The sequence below is a fragment of the Schistocerca nitens genome, chromosome 4 (genome assembly GCF_023898315.1).
Source record: "Schistocerca nitens isolate TAMUIC-IGC-003100 chromosome 4, iqSchNite1.1, whole genome shotgun sequence".
In the NCBI taxonomy this organism is placed as follows: Eukaryota; Metazoa; Arthropoda; class Insecta; order Orthoptera; family Acrididae; genus Schistocerca; species Schistocerca nitens.
The window spans coordinates 343,711,256-343,737,716 of NC_064617.1; the positions used below are offsets into that span (position 1 = coordinate 343,711,256).

Consider the following 26,461-nt stretch of genomic DNA (forward strand, 5'->3'; position numbering starts at 1 on the left):
AGTGTCCTTCATTTCCTATAACTGCAGTTTGCTTTCTATAAATAACTTTCCACTCCCTGTTTTTTTTTTTTTCTCTGCTATCTTCAAAATTTCAGTCACCAATGTAAAAAGCTTAACAGTTTAATAAGCATCATAAAAGTAGATTGAAAATAGGTAACAGTCTGTCGCATGAGCTTACAATTAACACTGAATTGAGACAAATTTGCCGGCTGTATTGGCCGAGCGGTTCTAGGCACTTCAGTCTGGAACCGGCGAGACCGCTACGGTCGCAGGTTCGAATCCTGCCTCGGGCATGGATGTGTGTGATGTCCTTATGTTAGTTAGGTTTAAGTAGTTCTAAGTTCTAGGGGACTGATGACCTCAGATGTTAAGTCCCATAGTGCTCAGAGCCATTTGAACCATTTTTTGAGACAAATTTGTTGCATCTCCCCTACGTTGTTCAAAATATAGAAGTATATTGGTAATGCCCTTAAAACTGGAGGAGGAAATGAAGTATAGGTCTGAGAGTAGAAAATGAGAATATTATATTCTCTTCTGTTTGCAGACGAGAAATAATTATGTCGATTTTGAAAAAAGATATAAGCTGCGGAAGGGACAAATTCGGACTAAACCACCGTCCGCTTCCCAAAACTAACTGGCTTTAAAGAAAATACGAGGTCTGATGAATTCATTATGGCCTTGAAAGAATTACAATGACAGCTTTCTAAACGTTTGGACGACACTACCAATCTCACGCCTGTTTTCGAGCAGATGCGAGACCGACTGCAGCTTCAGCTGAAAGCACACCTTTGCATGTGCAGATGGAGCAGGCTGATTCGCAGTGTAATCCCCAGTTAAAAGACAAATTCTTTGGCGTTAAAACTGTCCAGGAGGCTTTCGGGAAGAATTTCCATATGAAGTTGGAAACGTGATAAAATATTTCGGTCAACATATGTTGCTATTGAAATGTGACACTTTCGCCTTTTCCCCCCTCTTACCATTCCTCACGTTCAGAGAGCATGGCGCGGCGGTGGTGGAAATGGACAGCCAACCGAGAGAGCTATGGCGCATGAGCAAGAGCATTGCTCGTTTATTGTATTCTTGGCCGTCCGTGCCACAGATATTTGTACAGGTAAAGACACAAGGGGAAACTGTTTGCGGTAGACAGCCAGCGATGCTGCAAAACAGCTGTTACAATATACAGCAGAAATATTAAATATTTTAGGAGATGGCCATGTAGAGTAATTTAAATAAAAAAATTCCCCATAACATGTGTCCAGTTATTATTGGTCCCGAGATATAGCTTGGTTACAGAGATAAGTTTGGAAATACTGCTGCTACTTGTACAAAATACTGTAGATTATTTCCTAACTGTGGAGTACCCTATTCAGGAGTGTTTATTCGTGTTTTCTCTAACCTGAGTGAGACTGGTGCAGTGACTAGCAGTCATACTTCACCTGAACTTGAAAATGGACAGAGTATGGATGAAACAGAAGACATATTCAGTTAGTAGAACGTAGTCAGAGGCAAAATTTATGAAAATAAAGACTTTGTATAACACCTTTTGTGAGTAATTTTTGGGTTAGATTCTAAGAGCTACGTGTCTGTAACCAATGAACACTGGACGCCTGCTGTATGGACTTCTTACTAGAATTAGTCTAAACTACCACCTCCTAAACTATTCCTCGTGAACATTAAAAAACAAAGTTTTTTAGATTAGTGCGCTTAATTTACTATACAGTATTTCTCATGTGCTTTTAATGAAATTATTCGGTAAAGGAATCGAGTCTTTAGCTTATTGTAGCCTCACATCGCTGCTTACTAATGAACTGATTATCTTTTTCATATTTGTCATGATCTTTGCTGTCCTTAATATATTCTGCGTGGTTTGATAATTCCTTCCATTCGCTGTCAATATGACGTCCAATAAGTTATGTGGGACTAGATCTGTAATTTTTATAATTATGTTAACACAAATAATCATTATGCCTTATCCGAAGTTTTTTTTTTATAAATGCGTCTTTCAGTATAGTCTTCTTTTTTCTATAACACATGAATAATCTGTGTGGCAGCGTCCCTATACAGCCAACATTAGACATCATTAAGAAAAATTTAAATAAATTTAACCCAATTGCAGCAACCGAAATTAAAGAGCTTATGGACCTAATTGAACTTGTGTTGAAACATACTACTGGCTATTAAAATTGCTACACCAAGAAGAAATGCAGATGATAAACGGGTATTCATTGGACAAAGATATTATACTAGAACTGACATGTCATTACGTTTTCACGCAATTTGGGTGCATAGATCCTGAGAAATCAGTACCCAAAACAACCACCTCTGACCGTAATAACGGCCTTGATACGCCTGGGCATTGAGTCTGAAACGTCCCCTTAGAAAAATTAATGAATTACTGTGCTGGTAAACCCCTTACGTTATTTGATTTTCAAACAGCTGAGCAAAACTGAACGTGCTCAGACATTTCTCTCTTTACTTATTCTGATCATCAGTAAGATGACACACAATATTTTTAGCGCAACGCAATCTGACTTTCAATAATCCCTACAAAAGAATGGCCCTGACTGACAATAATCTATACCTTTCATGAATCACTTACCTCACAAAAATCTTCGTTATTTGAACTAACGCAATACAGCGAGCGCCAATACTGCCAGCTAAATAAAAGATTCTAACTACTGAAGGCACTAACTACTGATAGGCATAGTTAGCAAATGAAAGATTTTGATAGAGAACAAACAATGTATTTACCTTAATAGTGTTCAAAAGTCATAATATATATATATATATATATATATATATATATATATATATATATATATATATATATATATATATATATATCAGTTCATGACATCCAGTCTTATAAATTTACTCTCTCTGATGGACACACGTCCAGATCATCCACTCTCAAAACTCCGCCATCTCACTCCCCACATCCACCATTGCTGACGGCTCACCTCCAACTGCGCAACCTCAGTGTTGCCAACTCTAAAAAACCCGAGTCGCTAGATTCAATATCAAAAGTCGCTATAAAGTCGCTAAAACTAATTTTACTAGGGGTGTACTGAAAATTTCGTGCTGTGAATGGTGCAATAAGCCAGTGGGGGGTAATAAAATATTAATAAAAATTGTCTCATACGTAATTGCTATATTGTCTTAATTAAATGACGCATCGCTTGCAACAACATACAAATAAAATACGCTAACGTTTAATTAAACATGTTATCACAATTGACGCAGCACATAAATTTTTGTTTCAATCACAGTAGTCAAATATTCTAGAAATATACAACTATATTTGTAACAAAAGAAAGCAAGAACTCAAATTAGGTTACAAAATATATACATACCGGTATGTGAGCTATTCATCGTCGTCACTCAGAAGATCGAATAACTCTTCTGTTTCATGCTCTGACAGAACTGTAGTTGATGTAGAGGGCTGAAGTCGCTCAAAAGGTGATGTTGCAGTTCGACTGGTTTTGTCGCAAAAGAGTAACTTTTGTTCGTTCCAAAAAGCTCCAATATGTCTGACGGTATGTTTTATTATTATTATATTATAACTTATATTATTTTGTTTCTTCAGCTGGTCTCTCAATATGATCAAAGCATTAATTGTCTTTAACGATAATCTGTTACGTTGTTTAGTTTTTATAATGTTCATAGAACTGAATATTCTTTCCACTTCTGCATTTGAATGCGGTAGGCATAGAACAGTCATTGCTAGCTGTGAAATCAAAGAAAAAGGATTCTCCCCTGCGGCATTTTTATACAGCAAAACCTCACTCCAAAATCGAACAGTGTTAATAGTGTTAATCCACCCAATGAAGTTGATATTATGCCATTCTTGCAGCATACCGTCTATGAAATCGCCACTAAAACCCAATTCTTTGACTACATCCGCTACAGCACTATTTTTATTCACTTTTAGTGTTTCTTCAACATTCAACATCGACATTTTTTTCAGTATCGTAACGTTACTTGGCAGTCTTTGTTGAATTTCTTTTATGAGTTTCAGACAAAATTGAATTCATCTCTTCTTCAAATAAACTTTATTTTCTTCAGACAAATTTGACTCAGACAATTTCTGTTCAAACATAAAACCAATGTTCGGATTTGCGTACATACATTCGCTTGGAACTGGTGTTGTCAACAAAGCAACAGTTGGAAAAACAATGTTTTGTTCGAGTGACTGCATGAGAAATATAAGTGTATCTAGTAATTTAGTGGGGTCATTGCATTGTCTTCTCCTTCATAAGCTTTTATTGCTATTTGTACGTCTTTTAAATCATGTTTAAGGTAAAACATGTGAAGATGATTTGAGTCGTCACAATACATCTTGTACAAAAGATCAGCAGGGTAACAATTGTCTTGAACCATGGCAAGTGAAAAATGTAGCTTTAGTTCTTCCCACTGATCCAGAATTCTTCGTATTGCTGGTTCAATTGAAAGCCAACGTGTTGCACAGACCTTCAAAGTTTTTAGTGGCTGTTTTCCACAATTTATTGTCTCATAAACCTTTTTATATTCCTCTTGTCTTTTGGGTGAAATGGAGATCGAATTGTAGGTTTTCCGTACAAGAAACTCTACGTTTCTAGGTATGGTATTCACTGAGGCGTGCGAAATTGCAAGCTGAAGAGAGTGACAAATGCAACGGATCAATACCAAATGCTTCAAACCATATTCTCTCTTGAGTTGTTCGAAAAGCCCATTGTTTAGTCCAACCATTTCAGAAGCATTATCTGTGTCAATTCCTACCATATTAGCGATTGGAAGTTTGAGATCATTCAAAGAATTCAGAAGAACAGCAGTCAGATTTCTTGCATCTGCAGTTTCTACTACAGCGAGTTTGATAAATGCTTATCTAATGGTTTGGTTGTTAACACTATAGTACCGTATAACGATACCTAGCATTTTAGATATTGATACATCTGTGGATTCATCTATTAGTACACTGTATTTTTGGTTACCTATATATTCAACCAATGATTGTGTAAAATATGGAGCCAAAACTTCAGTTATAATGTTAGGGCACTTTGTACGATGTAATGGCATGTTTTAGCGCCCTCATCACCAGAAAACACCTTCTTGCACAGTATTCCTTAATGATCTACAGCTAAAATAGAACAATGTTCAGCAATAAATAAGGAAAGGGCGCCTTCCGCTCTGCTTGCTATTCTAACTGTAGTTTTCGGGACAATTTTCACAGTTTAGGTGGTTTGTGTTTTTTTAAATCAATTTTTTGTTTATGCTTAATAGTTTTCGAATTCTTTCTAATATCACACAATTTAGCATAAAACTCTGTTGCACATACTTGACATCTTGCCTTGGATAAGTCTCCAACGACTGGTTTCAGCCACCCATTGAATTCAGGTTCAGCCTTCCACGCATCCCGATATTTTTGAGCGTACTGCTTCTTCTTCTGCGGTAAACCCATTATGTAAGCCACCACAATATAAGTTTCACCAATTTATAATCACTGAAAATACATTAAAACCCAGGTGAACTAGAGGTCATGAAACAATCTACTCGCTCGGTAACTCGATATCAGTCCTATTGTTCATTGTTTAAACCGTAATAACGCCTGAGATACCCCCAACGAAATTGTTCTTGCGTTACCATTGTGTATGTGGTAATAATTTGACTGCGAATTAACATTTCGAAAAATTAGAGGTTGCTGGACAGAAATGTATTTTATTATACTTAATATTACGTATGTTTTTTGTCAATTCGAAAAATAAAGGGAGTTCAAAAGTTGAAGAATTATAGATCGATACGCTATCGACGATAACAGGCTAGTGGGTAATGAAGAATGAATTGTTCTATAGTCAAGGTTTTCTTAGTCTGTAGGCAATTCCCACGTTCAAGATTACTAAATGCTGAACAATGCTACATGATCTGCTAAGAACTTAATTTAATTTAGTAAATCTAGAACAAAGTCAATGTAGCACCCTTCCTATAGTTAAAATCTTAGTTTTGTTAATGAAAATACTGGCCCAAAATAGTTTTGATTTGTACTTCAAAAGTCGTCAGTACTCCAAAAGTCGCCAGATAAGTCGCTAAATAATTTTTATCACTAAAAAGTTTTTTTTGTCGCTAAGACGAAGGCAAAAGTCGCCATTTCTAGCGACAAAGTCGCTAAATTGGCAACACTGGCAACACTACGCGCTGTTCACATCCAACTGCCCAACACTACAATAGCGACAATTCCAACAATGCCAACCAGCCACAGACTTCACACAGCACAGTCAGTGATTTTCGTATAGAGCGCTACGTGGCGTTACCAACATAAAAACCTAAACAGCCTACTTACAAGTCAAACAGAGCTTGGATGGCGTGTACAGGTACTTCTGCCCATGCAGCTTCAACACGATATCATAGTTAATCAATTCGCAAAAACAGAGCATTTATATAGAACGGCTCGTAACTCATGCTATGTACACTACTGGCCATTAAAATTGCTACACCAACAAGAAATGCAGATGATAAACGGGTATTCATTGGACAAATATATTATACTAGAACTGACATGTCATTACATTTTCACGCATTTTGCGTGCTTAGATCCTGAGAAATCAGTACCCAGAACAACCATCTCTGGCCGTAATAACGGCCTTGATACGCCTGGGCATTGAGTCAAACAGAGCTTGGATGGCGTGTACAGGTACAGCTGCCCATGCAGCTTCAACACAATATCACAGTTCATCAAGAGTAGTGACTGGCGTATTGTGACGAGCCAGTTGCTCGGCCACCATTGACCAGACGTTATAAATTGGTGAGAGATCTGGAGAATGTGCTGGCCAGGGCAGCAGTCGAACATTTTCTGTATCAAGAAAGGCCCTTACAGGATCTGCAACATGCGGTCGTGCATTATCCTGCTGAAATATAGGGTTTCGCAGGGATCGAATTAAGGGTGGAGCCACGGGTCGTAACACACCCGAAATGTAACGTCAATGCGAACAAGATGTGACCGAGACGTGTAACCAATGGCACCCCATACCATCACGCTGGGTGATACATCAGTATGGCTAAGACGAATACACGCTTCCAATGTGCGTTCACCGCGATGTCACCAAACACGGTTGCGACCATCACGATGCTGTAAACAGAACCTGGATTCATCCGAATAAATGACGTTTTGCCATTCGTGCACCCAGGTTCTTCGTTGAGTACACCATCGCAGGCGCTCCTGTCTGTGATGTAGCGTCAAGGGTAACCGCAGCCACGGTCTCCGAGCTGATTGTCCATGCTGCTGCAAATGTCGTCGAACAGTTCGTGCAGATGGTTGTTGTCTTGAAAACGTCCCCATCTGTTGACTCAGGGATCGAGACGTGTCTGGACGATCCGTTACAGCCATGCGGATAAGATGCCTTCATCTCGCCTGCTAGTGATACGAGGCCGTTGGGATCCAGCACGGCGTTCCGTATTACCCTCCTGAACCCACCGATTCCATATTCTGCTAACAGTCATTGGATCTCGACCAACGCGAGCAGCAATGTCGCGATACGATAAACCGCAATCGCGATAGGTTACAATCCGACCATTATCAAAGTCGGAAACGTGATGATACGCATTTCTCCTTCTTACACAAGGCACCACAACATCGTTTCGCCAGGCAACGCCGGTCAACTGCTGTTTGTGTATGAGAAATCGGTTGGAAACTTTCCTCATGGCAGCACGTCGTAGGTGTCGCCACCGGCGCCAACCTTGTGTGAATGCTCTGAAAAGGTAATCGTTTGCATATCTCAGCATCTTCTTCAAAAATGGTTCAAATGGCTCTGAGCACTATGGGACTCAACTGCTGAGGTCATTAGTCCCCTAGAACTTAGAACTAGTTAAACCTAACTAACCGAAGGACATCACAAACATCCATGCCCGAGGCAGGATTCGAACCTGCGACCGTAGCGGTCTTGCGGTTCCAGACTGCAGCGCCTTTAACCGCACGGCCACTTCGGCCGGAGCATTTCTTCCTGTCGGTTAAATTTCGCGTCTATAGCACGTCATCTTCGTGGTGTAGCAACTTTATGGCCAGTAGTGTAATTTCGTTCAGTTTAACAACAAATTTTATGAAACATGTGATGGGTTAGCCATAGGATCATGCCTTTCTCGCCTGGTTAGCTGACATTTATATTGATCATTTAGATAACCATATTCTTCGTTCTAATCATGCACTAATTAGTAAAACAATTTACTATTACGGATACGCTGATGACACTATCAAACTTTGCAGGGAACTGTTGTGAAAAAGTTTTATAGTCCTTTCAGTCAGTTCCATCCCGACATGAAATTCATATCGAACATGAGTTCGAAAAGACATAAAATTTCTTAGACCTAGTTGTTTGCACAAAAAACAACAGGTACGTCTTCACGACATACAGAAAAAATAGCTATAAATAGAACTACACTCCTGGAAATTGAAATAAGAACACCGTGAATTCATTGTCCCAGGAAGGGGAAACTTTATTGACACATTCCTGGGGTCAGATACATCACATGATCACACTGACAGAACCACAGGCACATAGACACAGGCAACAGAGCATGCACAATGTCGGCACTAGTACAGTGTATATCCACCTTTCGCAGCAATGCAGGCTGCTGTTCTCCCATGGAGACGATCGTAGAGATGCTGGATGTAGTCCTGTGGAACGGCTTGCCATGCCATTTCCACCTGGCGCCTCAGTTGGACCAGCGTTCGTGCTGGACGTGCAGACCGCGTGAGACGACGCTTCATCCAGTCCCAAACATGCTCAATGGGGGACAGATCCGGAGATCTTGCTGGCCAGGGTAGTTGACTTACACCTTCTAGAGCACGTTGGGTGGCACGGGATACATGCGGACGTGCATTGTCCTGTTGGAACAGCAAGTTCCCTTGCCGGTCTAGGAATGGTAGAACGATGGGTTCGATGACGGTTTGGATGTACCGTGCACTATTCAGTGTCCCCTCGACGATCACCAGTGGTGTACGGCCAGTGTAGGAGATCGCTCCCCACACCATGATACCGGGTGTTGGCCCTGTGTGCCTCGGTCGTATGCAGTCCTGATTGTGGCGCTCACCTGCACGGCGCCAAACACGCATACGACCATCATTGGCACCAAGGCAGAAGCGACTCTCATCGCTGAAGACGACACGTCTCCATTCGTCCCTCCATTCACGCCTGTCGCGACACCACTGGAGGCGGGCTGCACGATGTTGGGGCGTGAGCGGAAGACGGCCTAACGGTGTGCGGGACCGTAGCCCAGCTTCATGGAGACGGTTGCGAATGGTCCTCGCCGATACCCCAGGAGCAACAGTGTCCCTAATTTGCTGGGAAGTGGCGGTGCGGTCCCCTACGGCACTGCGTAGGATCCTACGGTCTTGGCGTGCATCCGTGCGTCGCTGCGGTCCGGTCCCAGGTCGACGGGCACGTGCACCTTCCGCCGACCACTGGCGACAACATCGATGTACTGTGGAGACCTCACGCCCCACGTGTTGAGCAATTCGGCGGTACGTCCACCCGGCCTCCCGCATGCCCACTATACGCCCTCGCTCAAAGTCCGTCAACTGCACATACGGTTCACGTCCACGCTGTCGCGGCATGCTACCAGTGTTAAAGACTGCGATGGAGCTCCGTATGCCACGGCAAACTGGCTGACACTGACGGCGGCGGTGCACAAATGCTGCGCAGCTAGCGCCATTCGACGGCCAACACCGCGGGTCCTGGTGTGTCCGCTGTGCCGTGCGTGTGATCATTGCTTGTACAGCCCTCTCGCAGTGTCCGGAGTAAGTATGGTGGGTCTGACACACCGGTGTCATTGTGTTCTTTTTTCCATTTCCAGGAGTGTATTTACAACAACTCCTTCCATCCCACCATCCCATCACTGAAATGTTACTGAGCCGGCGCTGAAGACCTTGCTGTCGTGCGTCCAACAAAGCCCTCTACTACTACTACTACTACATCACTCAAAAAATAGCAGAACATGATCTTGTTGATGGAATTTGCAATAATCAAACGAATAACTTAATAATGGATGTTCACTATCCACAATTGTTCACCAATTTAGTCGCATGAAAAATAAAGAAAATAGGAAGGAAACAATATATTTGTTGCCAACAGATACAAAAGCCATAAAATGTTTCAATATTCCATTCATTAGCAGAACTTTTATAAAATTTCCAATCAATTCAAAAGGTGTGGCACCATAATGAGCTTCTTACAATTCTAATAAAATAAAGCATGTCCTGCTTCACATCTGCAGCGAACTTCACAAACATAAACAACCAGATGTTTACAAGCTGTTTACGATCCAGACTGTCCCAGTTTTTACAAAGGTAGTACAGGCAGATCATTTGCCATATGATATAGTGAACGAATCCCAGTTCTTCGGTTAAATGTGCACCCAAATATGCAGTGGAAACTCTCCTTTATGACGCCAAATACAGCATTCCAGACATTAATAAAGATATCACAGTCTGTGATAGACAACCTCCATGTACAAAACTCAGTATTCCAGCGCCACGTGAAATACACAGACAACAGATTTTCCCACCCACTGACATGCTGAATGAACAGACAGATAGTGAATAAAACAGATTATTTTCTGTATTTGGTAATGACTGCCTCTTAACACAACAGTCTCACAATAAATACAGTTTATTGAACACAGTTTCCTTATCTCTTGCTCGAAAATAAATACACCCCTTATCTCCATCTACCTGGTCGGTCTCTCTCTCTCTCTCTCTCTCTCTCTCTCTCCCTTCCTTTCTTTCTCTGTTCCCCTCCCTCCCCCTGTCCGTCTCTCCATTCCCCTCCCCCCCCCCCCCCTTCCTTCCAAGATAAACCCCAGGATGTACTCACTGTCGCTTTGCAGGCAGTTTCATTTACGCATTACTTAAGTAATGTGAAGTTACAGTCGCTAGAGGTATAAATTACATACTCAGTTAGAAGCAGTAAATTTCAATAATTATTAAGCCACTCTGTATGTAAATAACCATCTCAAATTTCCTGTTGAATGTGTAAACAGTTGTAACTAAAACTGTTAACTGTCACCGTCACTCCTGTAAGTAATTTTTTAATTTGTTATGTTATTTCGCCACTTATCTAAGTGGAATTAATAGTGAATCCAATATTCCATCACACGAAGCATAAATCGAATCTTAAAGTGCTGCAATAAACATAATGAATAGTTTCAAAATGTAAGGACAAATGCACAAGACGAAAGTCATGTGGTCAAACGCACGCTGAGAATAAGAAAAAAAAAAGAACAATAAAGAGCCGATGCACCGAGGAGGAACTATTCGAATGGTACGGTTATTACTAGATGTCATGTACATGCACAAACAAGTAAATGATTACAGTTTCAGAAAAATTGGATGATTTATTCAGGAGGAAGGGTTTCACAAATTGAACAAGGAAATAACACGGTGGTCCACTGTGGCCGCTATGCAAGCAGTTATTCGGCTTGGCATTTAGTGATACAGTTGTTGGGTCCTGAGGGATATCGTGCCAAATTCTATCCAACTTGTGCGTTAGATCGACAAGATCCCGAGATGGTTGGAGGTCCCTGCCCATAATGTTCCAAACGTTCTCATCTGGGGAGACATCCGGCGGCATTGCAGGCCAAGTGAGGGTTTCGCAAGCACGTAATCAATTTTTTTTACATATACATCACATCTACTGATTTCTTTCCCATTCTGATAATTTCTTCGTGGTGTGTCGTTTTTTTACTGTGTGTTACTAGACTTTATTTCTCTAATTTCTCCAGCTAAATCCAGCCTGAGATACAGTTCATCTCGTTAACTCTAATAACTGTGCCGTCCTGTCATTGCTAGGTGAAAAACTGAAGCAGTTGTAATGCCCAGTATATCCGCACAGTTCTTGAAAATGAATTGTAGCTCCGAAACGCGTTGGACATCAATCAGAAAAAAAAATGTGCCTGATGATCGAGTACTGGTAATTAACAATTCCTAACTTAATACATCTCTTTAGCATAACACCCAAGAAACTGCAATCCAGAGAAATATAGCACCTGAAACACTTGCAAACGAATATCTGAGAAGCACAAGTGACATGGAATTATTTTAGGAACTGTAATAGTAACAAAATCGTACAACTGTGACAATGTTATAATTTACATACTATAAAACCGAGGAGTGCACTCGCTGTTATCAGAATTTCATGTAACACTGCGACTGTGGACACTGGTCTACAGCCTATGTCTCAGTGATGGTGTAATACCGTTTTTTTCAGTCGTCTCCACCCACGTTCTGGCAGCCAATCCTTCTTTTCCTACCTACAGGCTTACGAACCGTGTCGTATTTGTGGTTGTTAATATGTTCAGGCTGGGAACGTGCGCCCTTAACCTGGCTAGAGTGTTACTGGTCGGGTCGTAAGCCTACGCACACGGGCGGGCCCTCGGACAAGAAACTGAGAAGTATTCTGTGCTACAGCGATCATAAAGCGGTTACACATCGGTGATTTCATCCGTAAATACAAATATTAAAAAAGGCAGGAAGATTTTTCTGTTTAGCAAAAGTGACAAAAAGCAGATTTCAGAGTACTTGACGGCTCAACACAAAAGTTTTATCTCAAGTACAGATAAGGTTGGGGATCAGTGGACAAAGTTCAAAACCATCGTACAATATGCATTAGATGAGTATGTGCCAAGCAAGATCGTAAGAGATGGAAAAGAGCCTACGTGATACAACAACCGAGTTAGAAAACTGCTGCAGAAGCAAAGGGAACTTCACAGCAAACATAAACATGGCCAAAGCCTTGCAGACAAACAAAAATTACACGAAGCGAAATGTAGTGTGACGAGGGCTATGAGAGAGGCGTTCAACGAATTCGAAAGTAAAGTTCTATGTACTGACTTGGCAGAAAATCCTAATAAATTTTGGTCTTATGTCAAAGCGGTAGGTGGATCAAAACAAAATGTCCAGACACTCTGTGACCAAAATGGTACTGAAACAGAGGATGACAGACTAAAGGCCGAAATACTAAATGTCTTTTTCCACAGCTGTTTCACAGAGGAAGACTGCACTGTAGTTCCTTCTCTACATTGTCGCACAGACGACAAAATGGTAAATATCGAAATAGATGACAGAGGGATAAAAAAACAATTAAAATCGCTCAAAACAGGAAAGGACGCCGGACCTGATGGGATACCAGTTCGATTTTACGCAGAGTACGCGAAGGAACTTGCCCTCCTTCTTGCAGCGGTGTACCGTATGTCTCTAGAAGAGCGTAGCGTTCCAAAAGATTGGAAAAGAGCGCAGTTCATCCCCGTTTTCAAGAAGGGGCGTCGAAAAGATGTGCAGAACTATACACCTATATCTCTAACGTCGATCAGTTGTAGAATTTTGAACACGTATTAAGTTAGAGTATAATGACTTTTCTGGAGACTAGAAATATACTCTGTAGGAATCAGCATGGGTTTCGAAAAAGACGATCGTGTGAAACCCAGCTAGCGCTATTCGTCCACGAGACTCAGAGGGCCATAGACACGGGTTCACAGGTAGATGCCGTGTTTCTTGACTTCCGCAAGGCGTTCGATACAGTTCCCCACAGTCGTTTAATGAACAAAGTAAGAGCATATGGAATATGAGACCAATTGTGTGATTGGATTGAAGAGTTCCTAGATAACAGAACGCAGCATGTCATTCTCAATGGAGAGAAGTCTTCCGAAGTAAGAGTGATTTCAGGTGTGCTGCAGGGGAGTGTCGTAGGACCGTTGCTGTTCAAAAAATATATAAGTGACCTTGTGGATAACATCGGAAGTTCACTGAGGCTTTTGCGGATGATGCTGTAATATATCGAGAGGTTGCAACAATGGAAAATTGTACTGAACTGCAGGAGGATCTGCAACGAATTGACACATGGTGCACGGAATGGCAATTGAATCTCAATGAAGACAAGTGTAATGTGCTGCGAATACATAAAAAGAAAGATCCTTTATCATTTAGCTACAATATAGCAGGTCAGCAACTGGAAGCAGTTAATTCCATAAATTATTTGGGAGTAGGCATTAGGAGTGATCTAAAATGGAATGACCATATAAAATTAATCATCGGTAAAGCAGATGGTTCAAAAATGGTTCAAATGGTTCTGAGCACTATGGGACTTAACATCTGTGGTCATCAGTCCCCTAGAACTTAGAACTACTTAAACCTAACTAACCTAAGGACATCACACACATCCATGCCCGAGGCAGGATCGAACCTGCGACCGTAGCAGTCGCGCGGTTCCGGACTGCGCGCCTAGAACCGCTAGACCACCGCGGCCGGCGGTAAAGCAGATGCCAGACTGAGATTCATTGGAAGAATCCTAAGGAAATGCAGTCCGAAAACAAAGGAAGTAGTTTACAGTACACTTGTTCGCCCACTTCTTGAATACTGCTCACCGGTGTGGGCCTTACCAGATGGGGTTGATAGGAGAGAGAGAGAGAGAGAAGATCCAACGGAGGGCAGCGCGCTTCGTTACAGGCTCATTTAGTAATCGCGAAAGCGCTACGGAGATGATAGATAGCTCCAGTGGAAGACTGCAAGAGAGACGCTCAGTAGCTCGGTACGGGCTTTTGTTGAAGTTTCGAGAACATACTTTCACCGAAGAGTCAAACAGTATAATGCTCCCTCCTACGTATATTTCGCGAAGAGACCATGAGGATAAAATCAGAGAGATTAGAGCCTACACACAGGCATACCGACAATCTTTCTTTCCACGAACAATACGAGACTGGAATAGAAGGGAAAACCGATAGAGGTACTCAAGGTACCCTCCGCCACACACCGTCAGGTGGCTTGCGGAGTATGGATGTAGATGTAGATGCATGTTTCTCGTAAGTTCTGGTATTCCTTTCCATTTCCGAGACTCTTAGTTTACAGACTCATTTATTCTTCAGAAGTTGGCTGTGAAATCTGGATTTTTGTACTAGGTGCATTCAGTAAGTAAGCAACAGTTTTTTCTCGGCCAATTTCGGTTGAAAAAATGCGGTATCTGTTGTGGGACATATTGGAATATTCCCGCCTCAGCCCCTATACTTTCATGAAGCTTGAAGATTGCGGCGCCATATGTAGCCTTCAAAATGCCATCTGTAATGAAGGTGCTTTCCCAGCAGAGAGATGACAATGAGTTTCTTTTGGCGGAAAATCAGAGCGTCGCAGATATTTAAAGGCACTTGCAGTTGTCCACAGAGACCTGACAGTGAACAAAAGCAAGGTGAGTCGTTGGGCGAGGCGTCTGTCATCATCGCAAACCTGTCCGCCCCCCCCCCCCCCCCCCCCGCGTGACGTCCGTTCACACACAGCTGTGACTCTTGCAGTGTTGGAACGTGCAGACACTCTTACTCGGGGCGATCAACGGATCACAATTAAACATTTCGCTTCTCAACTGGACGTCTTTGTTGGTGCTGCTTACACACTCGCCCACCAGTTGGGGTTATGAAATGTTTGTGCCCGCTGCGTTCCTCGCCAACTAACAGAAGACCATAAAGAGCAACGAAGGACCACCTGTGCGGAACTGCTTGCACATTATGAGGCTGACCGTGACATATTTTGTCTGCGCACCCGCGATTGAACCCCACTTCGAACCGGGAACAAAACTGGAGTCCATGGAATTAAGTCACATCATCTCTCCTGCGGAGAAAAAGTTCAAAGCCGCACCCTGCACCGTATAGTTATGGCGACAGTCTTCTGGGATTATGAATGCGTTATTCTGTTTCATATGAAGATGCCATCTGTTCTTTCGGACAGACATGTCCGAAAGAACAGATGCCTTTGGTGACCGTGCTGCTCTCTAGAATGAAAATACAATTAAATCAATTCCACTAGCTGGTGACGGGCGTTGATATACATCAACGGGGACAGTTCAAAATGTGTGCCCCGACCGGGACTCGAACCCGGGATCTCCTTTCTGTCCGAAAGAACATATGCCATCTTTACATCGTTAAGGCTAACCGGCTGATGACCTTCTTCAGTGCGGATGGACACGAATTGCCTGAACTCTTACGGGACTAGGTGGATTGTCTGCAGCGAGTAATGGGTATAATGGCAGGGGCACTACGAATGTAGTGTGTGGACTATAAGTTGAGAATGTGGGTCTCACGAGGAGCGTGCCGGTGATAAGTCATTGCAGTCGCACTATCCTCTGTGCCCTCAGTGGCTCAGATGGATAGAGCGTCTGCCATGTTAGCAGGTGATCTCGGGTTCGATTCCCGATCGAGGCACACATTTTCAACTGTCCCCGTTGATGTATATCAACGCCCGACAGCAGCTAATGGTATTGATTTAATTGTAATTTTATTCTATTTGATGTCATAACAATCATCTCTGAAGTGGTCCATCATATTTCGGGCTTGCAGCCGGATCACGTTGAAATCTTGGCACGATATTTCGGCTAACAAACATGCATGACTGAATTTAAACCGAAAGTCTTCTGGCGTTACGTGGATGACACGTTTGTAGTTTGGCCCCATGGAGAAGAAAAACTGGCAGGATTCTTAAAACATCTGAATTCCATTCACAAGAATATTCAGTTTACCATGGAGGTCGAAAAAGATAGATGTCTGCCGTTTCTGGATGTCCTTGTCAATCGTAGAACCGATGGATCTTTGGGGCACTCCGTCTACCGGAAGCCCACACACACAGATCTGTATTTGCAGGCGACAAGCTGCCACCACCCTGCACAAACCATGGGTTTGCTGCGTACTCTGGTGCACCGGGCACATGTGGTATCTGATAAGGACAGCCTTCCTAAAGAATTAGAACATTTGCAATCCGTCTTCAGGGAGAATGGATATTCCACACGCCAAATCCGCACAGCTGTAACAAAGAAGAAATGTAAAGAGAAACAAGAAGGAGAAGACAAAGAGGTGGTCAGGTCCAGGGCGTTTCTTCCGTATGTGGGTAACCTCTCCTCTAAAATAGGAAGGATTTTAAAGAAGCATTGTGTTAAAGTGATTTTCCGGCCACCTACGAAAATATCGGCTTTGCTTGGCTCTGTGAAGGACGATCTGGGTCTGAGGAAGGCGGGTATTTATAAGATCCCTTGTCAATGTGGCAAATCCTACATTGGCCAAACTACTCGCACAGTACGGGAAAGATGCGTGGAGCATGAGCGCCACACACGTCTACTACAGCCCAACAAATCAGCCATAGCAGAACATTGTATTTCGACGGGACACTCCATGGATTATTGTGGAACAAAAATTTTAGCGACAACTAGATCTTTTTGGGAATCCATTATCAAGGAGTCCGTGGAGATACGATTGGCAAAAGATCTTATTAATTGAGACGGCGGCTTTCAGATGGATAAAGCATGGGATCCTGTAATTTCTTTAATCGCTTCACAGAGACATGGGTCTGCATCTAGTGCGACGGCTGACGAAAATTGATTTTACTTTCGGCTACCGCGCCTCAGCTGCGCGATGGCGCTTTACGACAGATAGCGCAAATGTAGGTACACCACTACGCTTGCGCGGCCCGCTTCTGCTGCAGAGCGCGCCAAATTAGATAGGGGGCGCGGTATTAGCCGTCTCCACTGCGCAGGCGCCGCCGCGCCAATTTTCGGTATATATAGAACGACGCGCACCAGTAATCTTCAGTCTCGTACTCACCTGAAGACGGCTGCATGTTTGTTAGCCGAAATATCGTGCCAAGATTTCAACGTGATCCGGCTGCAAGCCCGAAATATGATGGACCAATCAATACGCCGGGAAAACTTCAAGATACACATCCGACACCTTTACGGGGAGGAGATGGTAGCACACGTCCAGAGCTTGGATAAGTTACGCAACAAACGAGCAAGATTACTTAGCTCTCTGTGTTTTTTATTGAAGTGTCGGGACAATGGCTTTATCCCTAAGTTTGCTAAAGTGACGCATTTCATCAAGACCGCCGCCGCCAGGAATATAACTCGGAAGGCTAGCCTGGCTCTAGTAAAGGAGAGGATTTGCTTCACTCGCCGTGAACTGGATCTGATTTCAAGACAACTGTATCACCTTCATTTGGAAATAGCATCCAGTCTTCCTTCTTTCACCTGGGAGTGGGTTGACGGAGTCACTTGGGCCAAAGCGGATTGGGCTCACAACAAGTCATCTTCTAGGCAGTCATCGAAGTTTGCACGTCTATCGACAGCATCGCCGCAAGAAGGCACTTTTCGACGCTCCGTGGTTAATTTCACGGATAGAGTTTTGGACAATGCGACGCTGTCTGTACTCGGAAAAGGACTTAACTTCGCTCCTACCCCTAAGACTCCACCTTTTGCGGATTTCATAACTGCTATTGAAGAAGCTGTTAGACCCCTTCCCAGCGACGCAGCTGAAGAAATCAGGCGTGAAACATGCCGTGCACTTAAGAAAGCGACTCCTCTGAAGAACAACATTTCTTCTAGCGAAAGGGCTGCACTTCGCAAACTACGTGAAGATCCCCACACTGTGGTTCTCCGAGCGGACAAGGGCAATGCGACGGTACTTTTGCCACGAAACATCTACAACGAGAAGATTTATAGCCTCCTTGGTGAATCCACATATCGGAAGATCGACAAGGATCCGACGAGCAGAGTAGAAAGAAAAACGACAGTTTTGTTAAACTCTTCTACGCTTCCACCTGAAGTCATTAAAAGACTGAAACCGCATAGCTCTGTTCCACCGAGGCTTTATGGTCTTCCGAAAATTCATAAAGAGGGACTACCATTACGCCCTATTGTTAGTAATATCGGTGCGCCAACCTATGACTTAGCACAACATCTGTCTTCGTTACTGAGACCTTATGTGGGCAAGTGTCCACATCACATTCGTAATTCCGCCGATTTTATTAGTAGACTGAAGTCGCTCCAACTCCACAATTCTGACTTATTAGTGAGTTTTGATGTCGTCTCTTTATTTACTAAGGTTCCACTGATGGATTCACTGGTACTCATTAGCAGAAGGTTCAAAGCCGACATAACAGCATTATTTCATCATTGCCTGTCCTCAACTTATTTCTTATTCAATAATGAATATTTTGAACAAGTTGACGGTGTTGCCATGGGCAGTCCTTTGTCCCCTCTGGTAGCAAACCTTTTTATGGAAGACTTTGAGGAGAAGGCACTCGAGTCGACTGAATTTAAACCGAAAGTCTTCTGGCGTTACGTGGATGACACGTTTGTAGTTTGGCCCCATGGAGAAGAAAAACTGGCAGGATTCTTAAAACATCTGAATTCCATTCACAAGAATATTCAGTTTACCATGGAGGTCGAAAAAGATAGATGTCTGCCGTTTCTGGATGTCCTTGTCAATCGTAGAACCGATGGATCTTTGGGGCACTCCGTCTACCGGAAGCCCACACACACAGATCTGTATTTGCAGGCGACAAGCTGCCACCACCCTGCACAAACCATGGGTTTGCTGCGTACTCTGGTGCACCGGGCACATGTGGTATCTGATAAGGACAGCCTTCCTAAAGAATTAGAACATTTGCAATCCGTCTTCAGGGAGAATGGATATTCCACACGCCAAATCCGCACAGCTGTAACAAAGAAGAAATGTAAAGAGAAACAAGAAGGAGAAGACAAAGAGGTGGTCAGGTCCAGGGCGTTTCTTCCGTATGTGGGTAACCTCTCCTCTAAAATAGGAAGGATTTTAAAGAAGCATTGTGTTAAAGTGATTTTCCGGCCACCTACGAAAATATCGGCTTTGCTTGGCTCTGTGAAGGACGATCTGGGTCTGAGGAAGGCGGGTATTTATAAGATCCCTTGTCAATGTGGCAAATCCTACATTGGCCAAACTACTCGCACAGTACGGGAAAGATGCGTGGAGCATGAGCGCCACACACGTCTACTACAGCCCAACAAATCAGCCATAGCAGAACATTGTATTTCGACGGGACACTCCATGGATTATTGTGGAACAAAAATTTTAGCGACAACTAGATCTTTTTGGGAATCCATTATCAAGGAGTCCGTGGAGATACGATTGGCAAAAGATCTTATTAATTGAGACGGCGGCTTTCAGATGGATAAAGCATGGGATCCTGTAATTTCTTTAATCGCTTCACAGAGACATGGGTCTGCATCTAGTGCGACGGCTGACGAAAATTGATTTTACTTTCGGCTACCGCGCCTCAGCTGCGCGATGGCGCTTTACGACAGATAGCGCAAATGTAGGTACACCACTACGCTTGCGCGGCCCGCTTCTGCTGCAGAGCGCGCCAAATTAGATAGGGGGCGCGGTATTAGCCGTCTCCACTGCGCAGGCGCCGCCGCGCCAATTTTCGGTATATATAGAACGACGCGCACCAGTAATCTTCAGTCTCGTACTCACCTGAAGACGGCTGCATGTTTGTTAGCCGAAATATCGTGCCAAGATTTCAACGTGATCCGGCTGCAAGCCCGAAATATGATGGACCAATCAATACGCCGGGAAAACTTCAAGATACACATCCGACACCTTTACGGGGAGGAGATGGTAGCACACGTCCAGAGCTTGGATAAGTTACGCAACAAACGAGCAAGATTACTTAGCTCTCTGTGTTTTTTATTGAAGTGTCGGGACAATGGCTTTATCCCTAAGTTTGCTAAAGTGACGCATTTCATCAAGACCGCCGCCGCCAGGAATATAACTCGGAAGGCTAGCCTGGCTCTAGTAAAGGAGAGGATTTGCTTCACTCGCCGTGAACTGGATCTGATTTCAAGACAACTGTATCACCTTCATTTGGAAATAGCATCCAGTCTTCCTTCTTTCACCTGGGAGTGGGTTGACGGAGTCACTTGGGCCAAAGCGGATTGGGCTCACAACAAGTCATCTTCTAGGCAGTCATCGAAGTTTGCACGTCTATCGACAGCATCGCCGCAAGAAGGCACTTTTCGACGCTCCGTGGTTAATTTCACGGATAGAGTTTTGGACAATGCGACGCTGTCTGTACTCGGAAAAGGACTTAACTTCGCTCCTACCCCTAAGACTCCACCTTTTGCGGATTTCATAACTGCTATTGAAGAAGCTGTTAGACCCCTTCCCAGCGACGCAGCTGAAGAAATCAGGCGTGAAACATGCCGTGCACTTAAGAAAGCGACTCCTCTGAAGAACAACATTTCTTCTAGCGAAAGGGCTGCACTTCGCAAACTACGTGAAGATCCCCACACTGTGGTTCTCCGAGCGGACAAGGGCAATGCGACGGTACTTTTGCCACGAAACATCTACAACGAGAAGATTTATAGCCTCCTTGGTGAATCCACATATCGGAAGATCGACAAGGATCCGACGAGCAGAGTAGAAAGAAAAACGACAGTTTTGTTAAACTCTTCTACGCTTCCACCTGAAGTCATTAAAAGACTGAAACCGCATAGCTCTGTTCCACCGAGGCTTTATGGTCTTCCGAAAATTCATAAAGAGGGACTACCATTACGCCCTATTGTTAGTAATATCGGTGCGCCAACCTATGACTTAGCACAACATCTGTCTTCGTTACTGAGACCTTATGTGGGCAAGTGTCCACATCACATTCGTAATTCCGCCGATTTTATTAGTAGACTGAAGTCGCTCCAACTCCACAATTCTGACTTATTAGTGAGTTTTGATGTCGTCTCTTTATTTACTAAGGTTCCACTGATGGATTCACTGGTACTCATTAGCAGAAGGTTCAAAGCCGACATAACAGCATTATTTCATCATTGCCTGTCCTCAACTTATTTCTTATTCAATAATGAATATTTTGAACAAGTTGACGGTGTTGCCATGGGCAGTCCTTTGTCCCCTCTGGTAGCAAACCTTTTTATGGAAGACTTTGAGGAGAAGGCACTCGAGTCGACTGAATTTAAACCGAAAGTCTTCTGGCGTTACGTGGATGACACGTTTGTAGTTTGGCCCCATGGAGAAGAAAAACTGGCAGGATTCTTAAAACATCTGAATTCCATTCACAAGAATATTCAGTTTACCATGGAGGTCGAAAAAGATAGATGTCTGCCGTTTCTGGATGTCCTTGTCAATCGTAGAACCGATGGATCTTTGGGGCACTCCGTCTACCGGAAGCCCACACACACAGATCTGTATTTGCAGGCGACAAGCTGCCACCACCCTGCACAAACCATGGGTTTGCTGCGTACTCTGGTGCACCGGGCACATGTGGTATCTGATAAGGACAGCCTTCCTAAAGAATTAGAACATTTGCAATCCGTATTCAGGGAGAATGGATATTCCACACGCCAAATCCGCACAGCTGTAACAAAGAAGAAATGTAAAGAGAAACAAGAAGGAGAAGACAAAGAGGTGGTCAGGTCCAGGGCGTTTCTTCCGTATGTGGGTAACCTCTCCTCTAAAATAGGAAGGATTTTAAAGAATCATTGTGTTAAAGTGATTTTCCGGCCACCTACGAAAATATCAGCTTTGCTTGGCTCTGTGAAGGACGATCTGGGTCTGAGGAAGGCGGGTATTTATAAGATCCCTTGTCAATGTGGCAAATCCTACATTGGCCAAACTACTCGCACAGTACGGGAAAGATGCGTGGAGCATGAGCGCCACACACGTCTACTACAGCCCAACAAATCAGCCATAGCAGAACATTGTATTTCGACGGGACACTCCATGGATTATTGTGGAACAAAAATTTTAGCGACAACTAGATCTTTTTGGGAATCCATTATCAAGGAGTCCGTGGAGATACGATTGGCAAAAGATCTTATTAATCGAGACGGCGGCTTTCAGATGGATAAAGCATGGGATCCTGTAATTTCTTTAATCGCTTCACAGAGACATGGGTCTGCATCTAGTGCGACGGCTGACGAAAATTGATTTTACTTTCGGCTACCGCGCCTCAGCTGCGCGATGGCGCTTTACGACAGATAGCGCAAATGTAGGTACACCACTACGCTTGCGCGGCCCGCTTCTGCTGCAGAGCGCGCCAAATTAGATAGGGGGCGCGGTATTAGCCGTCTCCACTGCGCAGGCGCCGCCGCGCCAATTTTCGGTATATATAGAACGACGCGCACCAGTAATCTTCAGTCTCGTACTCACCTGAAGATGGCTGCATGTTTGTTAGCCGAAATATCGTGCCAAGATTTCAACGTGATCCGGCTGCAAGCCCGAAATATGATGGACCAATCAATACGCCGGGAAAACTTCAAGATACACATCTCTGAAGTGTATCGGAGAAACGACTTCAGCGTGTTTGTCGCCACAAAAATGCAAACGAACTTCTCCTCTTCCATGACAACGCGACGCCTCACGCAAGTCTGAGCACCCGAGAGGGGCTCACAAAGCTTCACTGGACTGTTCTTCCTCATCCATCCTACAGCCCGGATGTCGCAAGTTCTGATTTCCGTCTTTTTGTCCCAATGAAGGATGTACTCCACGGGAAGCATTACGTTGATGTTAGGGAAGTTATTGATGCAGCAAGACGAAGGCTCCGACGTCGACCACTGGAGTGGCACCATCAAGGCATACAGGCCTTCCCAGTAAGGTGGCGTAAGACAATTGCCTTGTACGGAGATCATGTTGAAAAATAGGGTTTTGTAGACAAAAGAGTGGGGATTAAAATGCCGTATTGGAATCCTGAATAAAACTAACCTGCTCTCAGAACAAGTGTGTTGCATTGCTTATTGAACAGCCTTTGTGTACGTAAATACGTAAAAAATATAAACGCTTCGACTGCAGTCTGTTTTTTTGGACGGGGGGGTGGCGTTGTGTGTGTGGGCGGGTATATGAAGCCTCACCTCCTTTTCCACCCAACAGAAGCAGCGTCGTAAAGCGTTTAAATTTTTACATACATCAGTTTAATTTTTTCACAGTTAACTTGTTGTTGTTGTGGTCTTCAGTCCTGAGACTGGTTTGATGCAGCTCTCCATGCTACTCTATTCTGTGCAAGCTTCTTCATCTCCCAGTACCTACTGCAACCTACATCCTTCTGAATCTGCTTAGTGTATTCATGTCTTGGTCTCCCTCTACGATTTTTACCCTCCACGCTTCCCTCCAATACTAAATTGGTGATCCCTTGATGCCTCAGAACATGTCCTACCAACCGATCCCTTCTTCTAGTCAAGTTGTGCCACATGCTACTCTTCTCCCCAATTCTATTCAATACCTCCTCATTAGTTATGTGATCTACCCATCTAATCTTCAGCATTCTTCTGTAGCACCACATTTCGAAAGCTTCTATTCTCTTCTTGTCCGAGCTATTTATCGTCCATGTTTCACTTCCATACATGGCTACACTCCATACAAATACTTTCAGAAACGACTTCCTGACATTTAAATCTATATTCGATGTTAACAAATTTTTCTTCTTCAGAAACGCTTTTCTTGCCATTGCCAGTCTACATTTTATATCCTCTCTACTTCGACCATCATCAGTTATTTTGCTACCCAAATAGCAAAACTCCTTTACTACTTTAAGTGTCTCATTTCCTAATCTAATTCCCTCAGCATCATCCGACTTAATTCGACTACATTCCATTATCCTCGTTTTGCTTTTAAGGAAAATAAATCCCCGTTCCGTCTGCACATACCTCGGGTGTGGTATTGGAATATTAGGCATCACTTCTCAAGGATTGATTGGCGACTCCATAGTGTCCTGTGCACTACGACCAGATAATAGGTATACTTGGAAGGAGAGACAGCATTGGTCGTATATTTTTGTTTATTATCGCAAAATCGATTTTCGGTCACTTAGTGACCATCTTCAGTGCTGTAATATATAACTTAAATTAGTAAGCACTGGTGTCAATAAGCTTACGGCGATCACATAGACTCTATGAGTCTATGTGATTGAGTCTATGTGATCGCCGTAAGCTTATTGACACCAGTGCTTACTAATTTAAATTATATATTACAGCACTGAAGATGGTCACTAAGTGACCGAAAATCGATTTTGCGATAATAAACAAAAATATACTACCAATGCTGTCTCTCCTTCCAAGTACTTCTCAAGGACACAAACAACTTGTTGAATTCTAGAGCCTCTCAGTGGTCTATTCTCGAATGACCGATCAATAATCTATCACGGTAGTGGGGAGGAAGGGTCTTTAGATTAGGAGAGCTGTGCCTCGGTAGGTAGGTAACTGGAAGTGTTTGAGGTAAAGTAGAGAGTTCTCCGAGATGTCTGCAGAAACGTCGAGACGGTGCTTGTCGCCGCCGCCTGCCTGCCTTGCACCATAGCGGCTGTCGCCTCGTCCAGCGATAAGAGCGCTGGCCGTGACCCGCGAGACGGAGCAGAGCACGGGCTGCAGGCCGCAGGTCGGCTCCGCCAGCCAGGTCTGCAACTCCATCACGCGGCCGCCATGCACGCCAGCGTGGCCGCGCACCGCGACCCTCTTATCGGCGCTGATGGCCGCAGGGCAGCCTTCCCCAGCCACTTATGTTGCTAACGAGGCTCTCTGCCGCGTCTCTACCTAATGACGCTCAGAGTTTCATCTGTGCTGATGATCTCACCCTCTCTCCCAGAGTGAGACTTTTGAACAGGTGGAACTATATCTTAACGCTACTTTGGAAGAGATAGATGAACAGTACTGTAAGAACCAGTGCAAACCAAATCCCACCAAGACACAAGAGTGCACATCCACCTACCTGAGGAACAGACAGGTCGTCAGTAAACTGCACGTAACTTGGAGAGGAGCGCAGCTGGAACACAGTTTCCACCCCAGATACACTTTAATACGAAAAAACGACGCACCAAGAAGGATTATCTAAATGGGAGGGAAATCGGTGGATGTGACACACATGTACAGGCGAACAAATGGTTACAATTTCAGAAAATTGAACGATCAGAGAAAGAGCTTCACAATCCAAGAAAGTCAGTAACGCATTGGTCCACCTCTGGCCCTCTGGCTCTCGGTTGACAGAATTGTTGGATGTCCTCCTGAGAGATATCGTCCAACTGGCGCGCTAGATCGTCAAAATCCCGAGATGGTTGGAGGGCCCTTCCGATAACGCTCCAAATGCTATCAATTGAAAAAAGATCCGGGGACCTTGCTGGCCAAGGAATGGTTTGGCAAGCACGAAGGCACGCAGTAGGAACTCTTGCCGTATGTGGGCGGGCTTCATCTAGCTGAAACGTAAGTCCAGGACGGTTTGCTATGAAGGGAAATACAATGGGGCGTAAAATATGGTCTACGTACTGCTGTGTTGCAAGGGTGCCTTGGATGACAACCAAAGCAGTCCTGCTATGAAAAGAAATAGCATCAATATTCAGCACTCATTGTAGGGCCGTATGGTTGGCGACAGTTAGGCTAGTATTACACCACTGTAATTTCTTTCTGTTTTAATCGATTTGCAGATGATGCTGTCGTTTACCGTCTCGTACGTAATCAGAAGATCAAAACCAACTGCAATATGATTTAGATACGAGGGTCGGAACTTTAATAGTGGCAACTATTTATTTACAGCTCGTAAAAAATAGATACGTGTTTTAAAGTTTTACTGATCTTCAAAGTAGTCACCAGCGTTGTGTATAGTCCGTTGCCAGCGATGTGGAAGTCGTAGGATACTCTTAGCAGTGCCAGTTGTGTTGACAGTTCGA

General features: G+C 43.7%; 1 pseudogene; it reads left to right on the forward strand.

Moving 5' to 3' along the window:
* The window catches only part of LOC126252301 (uncharacterized), a 44,830-nt pseudogene extending 19,492 nt beyond the window's left edge, over nt 1–25,338 (forward strand).
* The last annotated feature ends 1,123 nt before the right edge of the window (nt 25,339–26,461 follow it).